Raw genomic sequence first — 17,344 nt, forward strand, 5'->3', positions numbered from 1 at the left:
TTCTCTGGAAAAGAAGAAATCACTGTACTTTCTTCCCTTCTGTGCTCCTGGTCTTGCTGCGGTCGGCCTCCTCCTCGTCCAGGGCCTAAACCTCACCACGGACTCCTTTTGCCGCTTACTCTGGGTCAGTCTGTAGGTGGCCGGCTCACCTTCCCCAGGCCTGTGTCCCCACCTGCCAAGTGGGGCATAATATTAGCTCTTGCTGAGAGAGCTACGGTAAATAACCAAGGAGGAGATTCTTGAGAGTAGAAGTTTAATGTTTGCTTCAATATATCAGTCTTAAGGGATGGTGGTAGGTAACCTCTAGACTGACCCACAGGGAGACCTGCTTCCCGGTATTCTTGGCCAACCCCTCTCCCCGCAACCTGCCCAGCTAGGATGTGGATTGAATGTAGTGAACTATGAAAGATGGGACTTCAACGATTGGGTGACCAAATATTTCTGGGTTCCGGGGGGCTCCTGGGGGGCTCCGTCGGTGAAGTGTCTGCCTTTGGCTCAGGTCATGATCCCAGGGTCCCGGGATCGAGCCCCGCATCTGGCTTCCCCCTGCTGGTACACTCTCTGTCTCCCTCTATCAAATAAATAATTAAGTAAAAATAAAATCTTTAAATTAAAAAAATAAAACAAAATTCTGGAAAAATGTGGATTTCGCTACGGACATCCACACTGACTAAAAGGCAGGTTTCTGGCTGCCTGGGGATGGGAGTCGGGACGGGCAGGAGCACAAGGGAACGTTCTAGGGTGATGCAAGTGTTTTCCCCGTTTTGACTATGCCGGTGGTGGCACGGGAGTCGACACAGGGCAGAACCCCACTGACGGTGGCTCTTACACATGGGCAAATCATTGCCCGTCAGTTACACCTTTATAACGCTGCAGAAACAAGGAATGTCCGAAGAGGTGGTACTTGGAGAGTACACAGTAGGTGCTTAATAGATGTTTACATGAATCCTGAGGCAGGAGCAGGGAGAGCCGTTGCATTTTCATTCACGCCAGCCTCTCCCGCCTCAGCTCTGCCCTGGACACCGGGAGGAGGAAGTGGGAGAGGCGGCAGGGAGAGATCCACAGGGGCTGGAGGGGCTGGGGGGGCTGGAGGGGCTGGGGGGGCCGGAGGGGCTGGGGAGTGTCTCCTCCTTCTCATCCACTTGCTGAATGCCTCCCACGGGGCCGGGAGCTGGGCAGGCACCAGGAAGGCCCCGATGGGTAAGATACGGAAAAGAGGTCTGCGGAGAGATGGTGAACCGGCCCGGGGCCCAGCCAGTGGCTAAACGCTGACTTTGGCTTCCCCACCCAGAGGCCCAGGGACACAAAGTCCGCGGCTGCCGCACCTTGATGGCTGCGAGGCCCTGCCTTCCTGGCTCCCTGCAGCCTCCTGGCCTCCTCTGTCCTTGGAAGTTGGCCTCTCATGCCTTGAGGAGTTCAGTTTTATGAGGGGTCCAGAGGCTGGGGAGCAGCCCGTCTCCTGGCACGGAGCAAAGGTGAGGGGGCCCAGGCGGGGGCAGGCAGTTTGCTGGGGCCCCCCAGGCTCACCGTGCCAGCCCTGGGATTGGGCGACAGGTGTTCCCGCACCCCAGTGCCTGACCTTCTCCAGGGCTCGGTACTGACTTTCTATGAACGAAATCATCCGGATCACGTGGACACTTGGTATCTGAGGAGCCTGCGGGAGCCTCGTATCCTTGTCCTGCCGGCCCTCGGCAGCGTCCCCAACCCGCTATCATGGAGACTACTGCTTTGTTTACTTCCCCCCCCACACACACACCAAAGATAATGCCTGAAATAAAGACTGAACTAAAGACTGAGGGGCGCTGCGTCTGTGGGTGCTCCCAGCACCCAACCCTCGGCCGGGTCCGTGCCAGGCACGCAGGGCACCTGCACAGCTCCGGAAACCTGAGTTTGTGCTCTTTAACAAAGAAAGACATTCAGAGGGCCCAGGGGCACTTAGGAAAAAGCAAATTAAAACCACAATGAGGGGGCGCCTGGGTGGCTCAGTGGGTTAAGCCGCTGCCTTCAGCTCAGGTCATGATCTCAGGGTCCTGGGATCGAGTCCCGCATCGGGCTCTCTGCTCAGCAGGGAGCCTGCTTCCTCCTCTCTCTCTCTGCCTCTCTGCCTACTTGTGATCTCTCTCTGTCAAATAAATAAAATAAAATCTTTAAAAAAAAAAAAAAAAAACACAATGAGATGTCACCTCCCAGAAAGGCTAAGACGAAAAGTGCATGCTCTCCACTTTCTCTGGAGAAGAAAAAACCCCTGCACTTTCCAAAAGGCCGAGACCATCCTAAGCGCCGCTGAGAATAGGAGGGAACGGGACATCCCATCGGCAGCGGGCAGACGTGCAAGGTGGTAGAGCCACGTGGGAAACGGCTGGGTAGGATCTGAAAAGGTGGAGCCCTGACCTCTCAAGGGATCGAACTGGTTCATTCCTCGATTGGCCAGCGACAGATGTCAACACATCGGTCCCTACAAAGACTTGCCCAAGGATCCTCAGGGCAGTCCCACGTTAAGTGGTCAGCGAATGAGAGTCAGACTGTCCGTCCATCCCTGCGGGCTGCGGGACACTCGGGAAGTGGCTGTCCTTCTCCGAGTCCGTTTCTTCTTCTGTTAACATTGCAGGGGGTGGGGGTGGTGATAAGAATTTCCACCTACTGATAAGCACGTGAAAAGGAGCTCTGCCCACTGTAAACACCCCATAAATGCTGGTTTGTGTGATTAAAAAAAAATGATACCCAATATCATTTGTTATCAGGGAAATAAAAATCAGGACCGCACTGAGACACCATTCCACACCCCCGAGGAGAGCTATAATCAAAAGTGCTGACGAGGAGGTGGAGAAACTGAGTCCTTGTGCACCTGCTGGTGGGGCTGGAAAAAGGTGAGCTCACGCGGGAAACAATTCGGTCGATCTTCAGAAGGAGTAATGTGCGATTAGCGTCCCACCGGCAACTCCGGTTCTAGGCATCTATCCGCGAGGATCGAAAGCAGTCGTGCAAACAGAATTGGGCACACGCGTGTCCCCAACAATGCGATTCATAAGGGCCCCAAGTGTCCATCAAAGGGTGAGCACCTCAATACTGAGTTCCCCGTGCGTGGGCACACCCCCTCTGCTGGGAGCAGGAGCGAGGCCCCCACGCACGGCCCCAGGGACGGACCCCGGGCCCGCGACGCCCGTGACATGCCCAGACCAGGCTCCTCCATGGACGGGAAGGGGGTTCGTGGTGGCCAGGGGCTGGGGAGCGGATGGCTAATGGGGACAGGGCTGCTTTTTCAGGCGATAGAATGTGCTGGAATTATTGGTAATGGTTGCACAACATAGTAAATATACCAAAACCCACTGAATTATACTATTGAAAATGGTGAATTTTGGAACAGCTGGGGGGCTCCATTGGTGAGGTGGCTGCCTTCAGCTCAGGTCGGGATCCCGGGGTCCTGAGATGGGCTCCTTGCTCAGCAGGGAGCCTGCTTCTCCCTCTGCCTGCCCCTCCCCCGGCTCGTTCAGGCACGTGCTCTCTCTCTCTCTCTGACAAATAAAATCTTTAAAAATAAAATAAAATAGTGAATTTTATGGTACGTAAACTATATTAAACGATAGCTTAAAAACAGATATATATATACAAATCAGTGGTGAAAAGAAAACCTCCCACACGGCCGCACACACAGAAGGCACGCAATAAATGCTCACAATTACCATTACGATGGGCTGGATGAACAGAGTGGAGCCGGTTTTTAATTCAACCAACATTTATTAAGCACCTGCTGAGCTGGGTGCTAGGGACACAAATCCATGCCCTCAGGGAGCTGGCTTGCTTTCTCTCACTCTCTTTTTAAGATTTTATTCATTTATTTATTTGACAGAGAGACACAGCGAGAGAGGGAACACAAGCAGGGGGAGTGGGAGAGGGAGAAGCAGGCTTCCCTTGGAGCAGGGAGCCCAATCCTGGGCTCGATCTTAGGACCCTGAGATCATGACCCGAGCTGAAGGCAGACGCTTAATGACTGAGCCACCCAGGTGCCCAGGGGCTGGCTTCCTTAGTGGAGACACACAGATAATAAACATAAATAATTAAAAATACAGTCTATCCTTGGACACAGTCTATCCTTGGGAATAGGGAAGGGTTCTCTGAGGAAGCAAGCCAGGCACGAGTATATCTAGCAGAAGAGCATTCTAGTAGCAGAAAGAGCCAGTGCAAAGGTCCTGGGGCAGGACTGGACCTGGAGTGTTGGAGAAAGCGTGAGGGGGCCCCTGTGGGTGGAGCACAGTGAGCAAGGGGGAGAGAAGTAGGAGGGGTGGGCAGGGAGGGGCCCAGGTAGGTCCTGTAGGGTCTTGGGAGCCTCAGGGAGGGTTTGGCTTTCACCCAAAGGGGTGGGAGCCCTGGAGGGCTGTAGACACAGAAGGTGGAACCCAACTCAGAGGCCCGCAGGCGCCCTCTGCTGGCTGCTGCTGCAGGGAAGATGGACACCGTGGTGACGCTGAGTGGGATCAGGATAGAGGCGACTCTGCTGCTGGTACAGGCTGGTGAGGATGAGGCTGGACCAGGAAGAGACCTGGGAACGACCGGAAGTGGACTGGTCAGTAATGGCCCAGATTCTGCACCCACAATTTCTGGACCCACATCGCAGCTCCATGACCTTGAGCCATGACCTTGAGACCTCAATCTCTCTCCATTTCCTTTTTGGCAAAACAGATAGAGCAGTTACCTATCTCAGGAGATTTAATTTTGCAAAATGCTTAAAACAAGGCCTGGTCCACAGTAAACAGGCTGCAAGTGTTGTTTCTGTTCCAATAATAATAATGATCGTGATTGTAACCACTCCTAATGTCAGTGGTACAGCTGTCACCCCAGGACCTGGCTCACACTGACCCCTCCTCCCTCAATTTGCCTCCTGGGGAACCTTCAAAGACCATTCCCAGGCAAATTCCTGGAGGACAAAGACCGGAGCTTTGTCCTTTTCGTGTCCCCAGCTCTCAACTCTGGGCCAGTATCGGGAAGGAGGCACGGCAGGAAGGGAGGTGTCCCCTGACTCTTGCAAGCAGAGCCCTGCCTGCCCCTACCAGACCCCACCTGGGTCCCTTTCTATCCTGGATCTTTTCACACAAACTTCCTCCCTAGTTCAGAGGCTGCTCAGAGGGACTAGCAAACTCCTACTCATCCTTCAAAACCTCGGCTCAAATGCTTGGCAGAAACTTATCCCCTCCCCACAGACTCCCTAATCCCCAGACCCTCCCTCCACCTCAGTCCTGCATGACCAAGCTCCCGAGAACGTTACCACCCTAGCATCCCCCAGAAACTCCCCTCCTAGCCTCTTTCCTCTCAATTAGACTGAACTTACTACAGTCCCCACAAACTCTCAGTACAGGCTCATACTTTGAGCATTTGCATATGCTATTCCGTCTGCCGGGAACATCCCCTTCACCCTCCCTGCTTTGCCAACATCCAATAGCTCCTTTTCCACATCTCCTCCTCCAGGCAGGCTTCCCTCCCTACCCCTGCACACAGAACCCAATCGTCCGCTCCTGAGGATCCCAGCCCCAAGTCCCACCCTCTGCTCCAGGCCCCACCCTGCAGAGCTGGGAGCATCTGTGACTGACTTGGGTTTCTCAATAGCTAGAAGTGGCGAACTTTTATTTGCCCTTCAAACCCCCAACTTGAATGGACCCACCTCTGCATCATCTTTGCCAGTCTCCTTCTGACAACTGTTTCATTCTTTCCGTGGAATCTCTCCAGCCTCAGGGGTCGCACGTCGGGCTCCACGCTGGCGTGGAGTCTGCTTGGGATCCTCTGCCTCTCCCTGCCTCCTGCTTACTCACTCTCAAATAAATAAATAAGTAAAATCTTTAAAAAAAAAAAAAAAGGGACACCGTTAATGTAATCTAGGATCCTTTCGTAGGAGGGCGGTATTTAGAGCCCAAATTCTGGGTACTAAGGGTGCTCATCAGTCCTGGGGTATCTCTCCCAAGGCCGTCTCAGTGAACAGAGCTGGAGAACACATCATTGGAAATAAATGTATACAGAGCTGGTCTTCATTATTCATATATTGTATGCTTGCAAATTTGCCTACTCACTACCTTTCATTGGCAGCCCTAAATCACTACTCAAGGCACTTCTCAGTCACCTGCAGGTGTGCACAGAGAGGCAAAGAGCAGCAGCTGCCCCACAGGCATATGCCCACCTGGGGTGGGCAAAGGTGACACTCTGCCTTCTTGCTTTTTCTTTTTCTTTTCTTTTTTAAGATTTTATTTATTTATTTGTCAGAGAAAGAGAGAGAGCACAAGCAGGGGGAGCAGCAGGTAGAGGGAGAAGCAGACTCCCCGCCAAGCAGGGAGCGGGATGCCAGACTCTGTCCCAGGACCCCAGGATCATGACCTGAGCCGAAGGCAGGCGCTTCACCCGCAGAGCCCCCCAGACGCCCCTGCCTCCTTGTTTTTCCAGTCCAGACTGTAAACCAGCCTCCTTTTCATGGTGCTGAGTGCTACACTGTTTGCATTTCTCTGCTTTTTGTGGGTGATTTTGCTCCCACCATGCTAGCTGGTGTCCCTAAGCTCCAGAAGGTTGTGACTTGTCTTACAGAGAAAGTGCCACCCTAGGACAAGCTCCATTCATGGAGAGCAGCCGTGCTGTTGGCCGCAGGTTCGGGGTTAAGAACGCACAACCCGCCTTAAATAGGGACTCTTTAAACAGACGCACACATGACCCAAGGTTCCATATCGATGGGTTGACGAAGTGTTGGGACTAGAGGCTCATCGGAAGCACACCCCAAACCTCCTTCTGGAGCCCTTCTTCCACACTCACTTATTCTGTGTGGGCAGCGACTGGACTTGGCCGCCAATCACAAGCACGGACCCTACTTACATCTTGTCTGGCTATGGGACGACCCAGAACAATTGCTAAACACCCACCGACCTCCCACCACCGTGTGCATCAGAATCAACACTGCGCTTCCGGGATAACCATCGCTCATCCCAGAGCACAGTGGTCTCGCCCTGCCCCATTCTCCAGGGAGGGAAACCGAGGCACGGAGGGGGGACCTGGGCCTGGCCCGGCATCCGTCCCCAGCCAGCTGGCCGGCCTGGGAGCTCTCCAGGGTGTGACTGCAAAGGCGTTCGTTCGGTGCTGGGCTTCCTTAGGACTCCTTATCTGTGACCCCTACAAGTCACCGAGGTTCATGCGCGGGCAGGGCGGCGCCCAGATAAGGACAGACCCTTGCGCCCTGTTGTCGCAAGCTTCCCCGGAGCTCTCCCGCCGGCCACCTTCCCCACAACCACATCTCGTCCTGAGGACCGCCACGGGCAGCGGCCGGTCTTCCCTTCTTGCCCGAGAATTAGGCCCGCGAGGGGCTCCCGCGCAGTGGGTGCACGGGTGGGCGCAGTGCAGCCTCGGGAGGACCGCTGGACTGAGCCCGGAAAATCTACTGGACGCCCAGTTACAGGGCGACTCCAGATAAGCAGTGAATAATGCTTTCGAGTAAGAACATCCCTTGCTCATTTAACCGGGTCCCCCGTAGTCCATCTGGCAGCCAGAAGCCCAGGCAAAGTCCTTGCCCCACCGGCACCCTACTCCAGCCGCGCCCCAGCCGCACCCCAACCCCAGCCCCTCCCTCGAACCAGCCCGAGTCCTACACAGCTCTTTTCCCCTACCCAAGAAGGGTTTGGGCTTCTTCTTTGTGATAGTTTTTCTTAATACTGTTAAGTTGTAGTAAAATATACATAACATAAAACTTACCGCTTTAGGGGCGCCTGGGGGGCTCAGTCGTTAGGCATCTGCCTTGGGCTCTGGTCATGATCCCAGGATTCTGGGATCGACCCAGCATAGGGCTCCTTGCTCGGCAGAGGGCCTGCTTCTCCCTCTCCCCCTGCTGTGTTCCCACTCTCGCTGTCTCTCTCTGACAAATAAATAAAATAAAATCTTAAAAAAAAAAACAACACCAAAACTTACCACTTTAACCACCTCTAAGCGCACAGCTCAGCGGCGAGGAGCTCCCTCACACCGTCCTGTGACCACCCCCAACCTCCATCTCCAGAACTTTCCGTCCCCCCCCACGGAGACTCTGTCCCCACAAAGCACAGACTGCCCCACCTCCTGCCCCAGTCTGGCTCCCACCCTCTGCTGTCTGTGTGGACGACACTCCTCTGGGGCCCTCCCGGGAGTGGGGTCCTGCGGGATGAGACCTTCTGGGCCTGGCCGCTCTCGCTGAGCCCCGTGTCCTCGGGGTCCCTCCGCGTCATGGCAGGGGTCAGGGTCCCTTCCTTTCTGAGGCTGGACCTGCGTGGGATACACCGCGCCGTGTGTGTCCATCTACTTGTCGACGGAAACATGGTTTGCTTCCGCCTCTCAGCTGTTGTGAGTCATGCTGCGGTGAACACAGGTGTGCAAATATGTCTTCAAGTCCCTGCTTTCTTGTGGGTAGACACCCGGACCGGAGCTGCTGGGTCAGACCGTCACTCTGTTTACTCTTTCGAGAGACCGACCACCAGACAGTTTTCCCCAGCGCTGCGTGGTTTTCCATCCCCGGGACTCTGGGTGCTCACCAACCCTTCATCCTTTCTGGTTTTTATTATGTTATTATTATTACTATTTCTCTAGCTGCCCTAGTGGGTACGAGGTGGAATCCCTACCGTGAGGACTCATGGTAGTGAACATCTTCTCGCGTGCTTCTCAGACCTTAGTAAACCCTCTGGAGGAAAGTTCCTCGCGTGCATTTTAACTGGGTTAGCCCGACTTGCTCTCGAACCTCACGAATGGGTCACGGGGCAGCCAGCGTGCCTTCGCGTCATGTGTGCAGGACATGTCCACGCGGTCGCCCCATCACGCCGGCCTCTCCTGCAGTCAGAGAGCTTCCGGCCTGGGCTCCCCGTTGGGGTCCCAGCCTGTATGCCGAGCCGTCGTTTTTGTCCATCTGCTGGTCAAGGGATATACGTCGTGAGTCGAGACCCACCATTTCTCTTTGAAATGACATAGACGAGAAACCACCCCAGGGCGTCGAGCATCACCAGGGCAAGCGGCGTCTCATGTAACTCTTCCTGGGGTGACCCATGTGCTGAAATGTACGCCCCGTGTGAGTGCCCATAGGCATGTATATATGGCACATTTTTAAAAGATTTTGTTTATTTGAGAGAGGGACCCGATGCGGGACCCGATGCGGGACCCGATGCGGGACCCGATGCGGGACCCGATGTGGGACTCGATCCCGGACTCCATCCGGGACTCCAGGATCATGACCAGAGCCCAAGGCAGCCGCTTAACCAACTGAGCCACCCGGGTGCCCCTGTGTGAACACATTTTTAACTGAGTGGAGAAGGCCTGGCGGAGAACAGCTTGGAGGCTCCCCGCCCCCCAGCTTCTTCTTGCAGAACTTAATCCTCCCGCGTCTGATGGGCTGACTCACTCAAATGGTGATTCTCTGCAGAGACAGTCAGCGATGTTGGTGACCTTCTGACCTCCTGATTCTGCCCGCTGGGGACTCTGGGGCCACCGTGTCCAGGAACATGCACGGTCATCACGACTGGGGTGCTCCAGGCATCCGGTGGGGGGCGGATGATGCTCGGTCTTCCCCAGGGCCCACCCCAGGGGATGTCCAGCCCCAGGGTCCAAGTGCAGAGGGGAGGACCCGGGGGGGGGGGGGGGGGGGACCAGACTGCCTGCAGCATGGAGCCCCCACCAGGCTTGCGCCAACCCGGGAGGCTCCGGTCGCTGTGCCACGCTGCCCCCGTGTGGACAGTCATGCACACGCCGCCTGCACGGCCTGACCTGGGGAGGGTCTCCCCACCCCGCTGCCCCTACCTTTCTCCCTGGATGGAAATAATCCAGCTCCAGGCTGTCTGTCCTACATGCTGGGCTCTCGTGTCCGCCAAGCCCTTGCGATGTGGCCAGGGCAACTGAGGAACTGAGCTTTTAATTTCTTTTCTTTTTCTTTCTTTTTTTTTTTTAATTTTTTTTTAAAGATTTTATTTATTTATTTACAGACAGAGATCACAAGTAGGCAGAGAGGCAGGCAGAGAGAGAGAGGGGGAAGCAGGCTCCCCACTGAGCAGAGAGCCCGATATGGGGCTCGATCCCAGGACCCTGGGATCATGACCTGAGCAGAAGGCAGAGGCTTTAACCCACTGAGACACCAGGTGCCCCATTCTTTTTTTTTTTTTTTTTTTTAAGATTTTATTTATTTGAGACAGAGCAGGAGCAGGGGGGAGGAGCAAGAGAGAGAAGCAGACACTCCGCTGAGCGGGGAGCTGGACACGGGACTCGATCCCAGGACCCCGGGATCATGGCCTGACCTGCAGGCAGATGCTTAACGACTGAGCCCCGCAGGCGCCCCTGAGTTCTTAATTTCTTGTCATTGCCATTCATGGACGTTTAAGGGCTAACAGCCGGGGGTGGGGGGGCCCGTGGGGACCCAAGCAGACGGAAAGCGGACGTTCACCCCTGGGCAGCCGGGGTCTACGTGTGTGTGTGTGGCTGTGGCGTCCCGGGGTGGCAGACACGCGTGCGTTTGGACCCACGTGTTGGAATTCTTCTATATTTTGCGCGCCCTGGAACCAGACCGTGTTCTGAGCACTGAACTCCCATCACCTCACGTCTCGACTCAGATAAGCCCTGACAACACGCCCATTTTATAGAAGGAGAATCTGAGTGTCAGAGAGGACAGCAGCCCGAGTGCTCCTGCCTCGGGTCTAACCCTCCGGCTTATTTCGTTCCATTCCGCGACTTTCTGGAGCTACGGGGATGACTCCCGTTTAGCAGAGGGGAGACTGGGGCCCACTCGCTCAGCAGACAGAAGGCCCGCGGGACGGGCACCGGGCGGCGTGGTCGGAAGAGTGTGCGACTCTTGATCTCGGGGTTGTGAGTTGGACCCCCATGTTAAGGGTAGAAGTGACTTAAAAATAATTTTATTTTTAAAGAAAAGAAAGAAAAAACAGTGCCAGAGGGAGGATTACCCACGAGTCTATTAACCATGGCGCTACCTGCCTCCCTGGAGTGGTCTGCAGGGCCCTGGGGAAGGTCGCGGGGTGGGGGTGGGGGGGTACACACATGGGACCGAGAACGAGGCCGACTGGCGTTGGAACCTCACCTCTGTCAATTCCTAGCTGTGTGACCTTACGGAGGCGTCTTGCCCTCTCTGAGCCGCTGGGCCTCCTCAACTGTAACCATGCGCTCCTGGGGCTATTCTGGGGATTAAATCAGATAACTCGTTGTCTTAGTTTGCTGGCCAGCATACCAGGCTGGGTGGTTTAAACAACCAACATCTGTTTCCTCTTGGTTCTGGAGGTCAAGGAGCCCAGAGGGCCGTTGCCTTTTCGCTGTGTGCTCACATGGAGGGGTCCCTCATCCCCTTCCCAGGGCGCTAATCGCCACCGGTCCCCAGCCTCATGCCCTCATCTGAAGCTCAGCACCTCTCAAAGGCCCGACCTCCAAGTACCAGCCCCCTGGGGGCAGGGCTTCCACACAAGCCCATGGTGGGGGACACAATTCACGACACAGCGCGTGTACGGCTGACCACGTTCCGTAGGCATCACAGGCTGGTGGGCCTGGCACGGTAACTGAGGTTCTAATCCTGGCTCTTCCATTTACCAGTCGTTGTGCTCTGCGGCCCGGCCCGTGGCTCAAATTCTCTGGGCTTCTGGGTCTCCGTTTCCTCAGCTGCAGAATGGGAGAGAAGACTGTGCCCACCTCGAGCACTTGGAACAACACTGCGGGCACTTACGTGGGCACTTACGATGGAGGGGGTGTTCACAGGCTGGGGGCGGGTGGAGGGCATCTGGGCACCAGGGAGCCAGGACTGGGGCACTGGGTCCTGCGGGAGAAGCACTGGCTTCTCACCCACTAGGTAGCTGAGAAAGACGCCCAGAGAGGGACAGACCCTTATCCAGAGCCACACAGCCCACCAGTCGCAAAGCTGCAGGTGGCCCTTGCCCGTGGTGTCTTTGGGGAGGCAGCAAGGCCCTTTGGAGGGCAGGGCAGGTGGGCAGCCACGCCTCCTGCTCCCCGCAATCCCCGCATGTCCCCACAGGTCCCCAGAGACCGGGCCCCTGGCAGCAGCCTCCTAATCGCTGTGCCTAATTACCCCACAGCCCCGGGGAAATGCTGGGAACACCTTTTAAAGGCTCTTAAGCACCCCAAGAGCAGCTCCCGGCCCTGCCTACGCCTGGCTCCCGAGGGTGCCCCCAGAAGCTCCAGGGAAAGGCGGAGGCAGGAAAACAAAGCCCAGTCATTGTCAAGGGCAGCCGGGCTGGTGGCAGCTGCCCTAGAGGCTTCGGTGCCCCCCACGGCCCCCAACCAGGTGGGGTGGCCCCCAGCTGGGCCACACTCTCCCTGAGCCTCTATGGCTCTCACGTGCAAAACGGGTTACTAGTGGGTGAATTAACACACGGAGGGGAAGTTGAGAGAGGCTCCCGGCACGCAGGAGACCCAGGCCCCCGTATCATTCGGACTGTCGTCTGTCTGTCTGTCCCTGCCAGCCACCTGCCTCCTGCCGGCCCCTCAGGGCCTCCCAGCACGCACTGAATCTCCATGACCCCGGCCCTTCCCTGTGCCCTGTGCCACCCCCCCAGCAACCCGCTCCCCTCTGCTCTCCGGGCGCTCTTCCTGCCGGCCCAGCAGGTCCACGAGGCAGTGCCCGGGGCTCATGAGAATTTAGGGGCCTATGAAAACGCTTTCATTTCCTCCAGAATCGGAGGCAACAGTGAAGACGGTAATCGTGAGTCTATCATCACACATCCGCCCTGGGCTGCTTCCGTGTATATTCGGATGCTGTCATGAAACACCATCTTTAATGTATTATGTGGGGGCAGGGACCCGCGGAAGTCCTGATGGCCCCGCTCCCTGCGTCCTGCTCTCCTGGAAGCAGCCAGAGGGAGGTTTCGAAAGCCAGAGGGACCGTGTTGCCCTCCTGACACCTGAAAACCTTCCGTGGCTCCCCAGCAGCCTCCAAAGGAATGCAGTGTCCAAGCTCCTGAGTGGCCTGTCCCCTCCTCTCCTGTCAACCCCGTCTCCTCCTCTCTCTGGCCCCCTGCCCACGCCTCTCCAGGCCCTCCTGCTGCCCCTGGGCCTTGGCACGAGCCATCTCTTCCAGACCATCACTTGTCGCCTACGTGACCCCCACGCCCTTCATTTTGGGGGAAGCACTCCCCACCAACCTCCAGCCCACAGCCAAGGTCAGTTCCACTGTCATAAACTCTCCTGGAAAGAAGCCCCCCCCGCCCCGCCCCGCCCTGCCCCGCCCCACGGCCCCCTTCGCTCAGTTGCCATTTGGCTCTCCCTAGAACCACAAGGACCCCACTCCAGTGCTGCCGACACCGGCAGGATCCCTCTCTGGGGCGCACACCAGGCTGCGGGAGGGCGGAATGGTGTCTGGCCCCACCCCTGTCGTGCCAGGAGCCCGGACCAGGGGGACAACCACAGAGGTCCCCAGATGTTGCCAAACGTGTCCTGCAGGCAGAACCCCCTGGGGACTGAGTTTTCCACCAACCTCACCGGCCACAGGCACCTTGATCATGGACTCTCCAGGCTCCAAATGGTGAGAAATCAGTTTACAGTTGACGAGCAGGCGGGCTACGGCGCTCAGTTACAGCCGGGGGAGCGGGTGGAGGGGGCGGGCAGCCTAGGCTGACCGAGACTCAGCCGGCTTTGCTGCGAGGCCTCATCCTGAGGAAGATGATCTTCTATCGATCAAGACTCACTGAGCACCTACTGTGTGACAGGCTCTGTGCGGGGAATGAAAAAGCTTCAACCCCCCGCTTGGGGAGCTGACCTCGTGGAGGAGACAGTAAACACATACAGGAAAATGTCAAGACAGAGCTAGCTGTTCCTATCAAGAAATATAGAGACAGAAAAAAAAAAAAGAAAGAAATATAGAGACAGAAAAAAAAAAGAAAGAAATATAGAGACAGGGGACTGAATGCAAGTCAGGCTATTTTACGGAGGATCACGGCGGCCTGCGTGAGGAGGTGTGGGTGCCCGAGGTGATCTCAAGAGGAAGAGGCTCCCAGGTATCAGGAACAGCTGGTGCAAAGGCCCTGGGGCAGGACTGTACCTGGTGGGTTGGAGGAACAGCAAAGGGATCCGAGTGGCTGGAACAGGGTGAGCGAGGCAGAGAAAGGCAGGAGGGGAAGGCAGAGAGGGGACGGGTGGTGTGCTGAGGGGCCTTGGGGACCGCGGGGAGAACTCTGGGTCTCACTGCAGGTACATCAGGGCGCTCTCTTCGGCAACACACACACTAACACCGGACTGATACAGGGAAGATCAGCAGGGCCCCTGCCCAGGAACGTCACACAGACACATGAAATATTCCACATTTTTAAAAATTTAAGTAAAAAAAAAAATTTAAGCCAAAAATTATAGGTTTCTTTATTTTTCACTAAACGGCCCATTACGATACATGGTATAATGAAATGGATGCGATAAATATTCATTTCGTTTTCCTTCCGTGAGAATCTCACAGCAAAATCAGGTATTTGGTCAAAAGCAAAGAAAGCCATGAAACCTAGGAGGGACCCAGGGAGGGACGCCGCCTCGTCTCTGTGCTCCAGACGCTCCCTCGGAGCCTCGTCCCCCTGGTGAGACTACGGAAGGGAGGGTAGGACTCGTCCTGGGGCCGGGCAGTAGGACTGCAGTGAGCAGTGGGAACTCGCTGTTCCCAAGACAGACAGCCGAGGGACAGAGGGACGGCCCGTGGGCAACAGATAATACGGTCAGTGGCCGGTGGCCGCAGAGATGGTCCTTAACCACATGATGGACAACAGATAAAATCAAAAGATGACTGACATTGACAGGCAGGTCGTCGAGGGAGAACAGGAGCGTGTGGACCCGTGAACTCCCCTCTGCTCCCCGGAGACGTCCGGGAACAGCCAATCCCCGAAGACCGAGCTCACCCAGCTCCCCGTTCTTGGTTCTCAGTTTCCAAACACCGTTCTCCAGGAAAGGGAAGCAGGCTCTTGGAGAGAGGGCCCAGGCCAGGAGCAGAGCAGGGCCCAGAGAGTGGACCCCAGATCCCATGACCCAGTGGGGACAGAGTCGGGGACAACTTGATTCTTGGTGTATTTGCGAAGCTGGACCCACTGGGGTCCAGGGGGTCGCTCATGGATCTGAACAGTTTACCTGCTTTTGGTACTTAGTGAACGTTAAAGGGGCACCTGGGTGGCTTAGTCAGTGAAGCCTCTTCAGTGGGGAGCCTGCTTCCCCCTCTCCCTCTGCTGCTCCCCACTCTCTCTCTGCCAAATAACTATCTTTTAAAAAATAAATAAAATTTTGAAATTTTGTTCATCATGGACATTTCTCCATTAACTTTGATTTGTTCAGATATTGCTGGGTACAAGTCAAACCGCAATGAGATACCACTCTACACCCACTAAAATGGTTATTGTATATATTTTTTTAAGAGGACAACAGGGGCACCTCAGTGGGTTAAGCCTCTGCCTTCGGCTCAGGTCAGGATCTCAGGGTCCTGGAATCGAGCCCCGCATTGGGCTCTCTGCTCGGTGGGGAGTGTGCTTCCCCCCACACACACATCTCTGCCTGCCTCTCTGCCTACTTGGGATCTCTGTCTGTCAAATAAATAAATAAAAGCCTTTAGAAAAATAAAAAAAAATTAAAATAAAAGAGGACAACGGGGCATCTGGGTGGCTCAGTTGGTCAAGCATCTGCCTTTGGCAGAGATCATGATCCCGGGGTCCTGGGGTTGAGCCCCGCATCCAGCTTCCCGCTTAGTGGGGAGCCTGCTTCTCCCTCTCCCACTCCCCCTGCTTTTGGTTTTTCTCTTTCTCTCTCACAAATAAGTAAATAAAATATTTATTTTATTTTATACATATTATTTAGATATTTATATATATACATACCCTAATATATGTTAAATATATATTTTTAAAATATTTATATTTATTTTTTAAAAAATAAAAATAAAACACGGGGCACCTGGGTGGCTCCCTTGGTTAAGCGACTGCCTTCTGCTCAGGTCGTGATTTCAGGGTCCTCGGGCTCCCTGCTCCGAGGGGAGCCTGCTTCTCCCTCTCTCTGAGGCTCCCCCTGCTTGGGCTCTCTTACTCTCTCTCTGTCAAATAAATAAATAAATAAACCATTTTTTAAAAATAAAAAAATAAATAAAAACAAAGAGGAAACAGCAAGTGTTGGCAAAGATGTGGAGAAATCTAACCTGCCTGCCAGCCTGGGGGGCGGAGTAGGGCTGGAGACGGGCCACCCTGCGGGGAAACAGGTGAGCCGGTCCTCACTATTGAAAGCAGAATTACCATGGCGACCCAGCAATCCCACTTCTGCATGTATAGCCAAGAGAAATGAAATGATTCATCCCCGTAAAGACAGAAACAAACAGCCACAGGATTCACAGGACCCCAAAGTGGGAACGGCCCCAGTGTCCGTCAGCTGGTGGATGGACAAGCACGGCCTGCGCACCCCCGCCGAGGAGGTCTCTCCGCCGGGAGCAGGGGGGGTGAGAGACGTGGGAAGCAGACACAGGAGGCCACACGGGGTGTGAGTCCACGCGTGTGACACGTCCAGGCTCCTCCACGGACAGGAAGGGGGCTCGTGGGGGCTGGGGGCTGGGGAGGGGATGGCTGATGGGGATGGAGCTTCTTTTTGGGGTGACGGAATGTTCTGGATCTAGGTAGAGATGATCACTGCACAACATGGTGAATGGATTAAATGTCTCTAATGGTGAATTTTATGGCTATTTTACCACAATCCAGAAAAATAGATTGCCCTAAAATAGTGTGTCTCATGGATGGAGATTTTTGGTGGCCCCTTGGACTTTATGCCTGAAGGAAGTTCCTCACCAGGAAGGGCACTTACCCTAGTCCCAGCCCTGCCAGAATTAAGTCGGGAAGTCACAAGGAGGCCTCACGGAAGGAACTGGCCAAAACACATTTGGAGATGCGTTCCTATTGGAACAAAGGAAGGAGCCCACGCAAAGGCCCTGGGGCAGGACGAGGCCTGGCGTGTGGGAGGCACAGCCGGCTAGAGCAGAGGGAGTGAGTGAGGGAGACCAAGAGGAGAGGAACGCAGGGAGAGGATGAACCAGCTGAAGCAGGGTCCTGGGGGCTTTTATCCCAGGGAGGTCGGAGTCCTGGAGGGCTGCAGGCTGAGGACAGACAGACAGGACTTGAGTCAAGTTTTTAAGGCCTGTTAGCTCTGCAGGGGGAGGGGTTTTCTTCCTCCCTAGTCAGCGCCCTACACCTCCACGTAGAACCCTACTTGGTACCCGGAAGGTGCAGCAGATCCTTAGGGAGGGAGGGAAGGAGGAAGAGCCCCACGTGGACGTGGGGAGGGAGGGGGAAGCACGGGGTGGGCGACTCACACCGCCCCCAGCCACCAAGCCCGGCGGCAGGCCAGAGGCTCAAACCCAGAGCCC

General features: G+C 55.5%; 1 long non-coding RNA gene and 1 other non-coding gene across 2 annotated transcripts; one reads left to right on the forward strand and one right to left on the reverse strand.

Moving 5' to 3' along the window:
• Positions 1 to 3,715: 3,715 nt before the first annotated feature.
• LOC123393753 lies at positions 3,716 to 7,767 on the reverse strand. The gene is made up of 3 exons (XR_006608603.1): positions 7,714 to 7,767; positions 5,654 to 5,826; positions 3,716 to 4,537 (listed from the first exon to the last, which is right to left on the reverse strand). It is a non-coding gene; the product is annotated as an uncharacterized LOC123393753 (long non-coding RNA).
• A 6,409-nt stretch (positions 7,768 to 14,176) lies between these two features.
• On the forward strand, positions 14,177 to 14,283 carry LOC123394492. Its single transcript, XR_006609271.1, has one exon. It is a non-coding gene; the product is annotated as a U6 spliceosomal RNA (small nuclear RNA).
• Positions 14,284 to 17,344: the final 3,061 nt, after the last annotated feature.

This window comes from Mustela putorius, unplaced genomic scaffold (assembly GCF_011764305.1).
Source record: "Mustela putorius furo isolate JIRA1106 unplaced genomic scaffold, ASM1176430v1.1 tig00000095_pilon_pilon_pilon, whole genome shotgun sequence".
NCBI classification, from domain to species: Eukaryota; Metazoa; Chordata; class Mammalia; order Carnivora; family Mustelidae; genus Mustela; species Mustela putorius.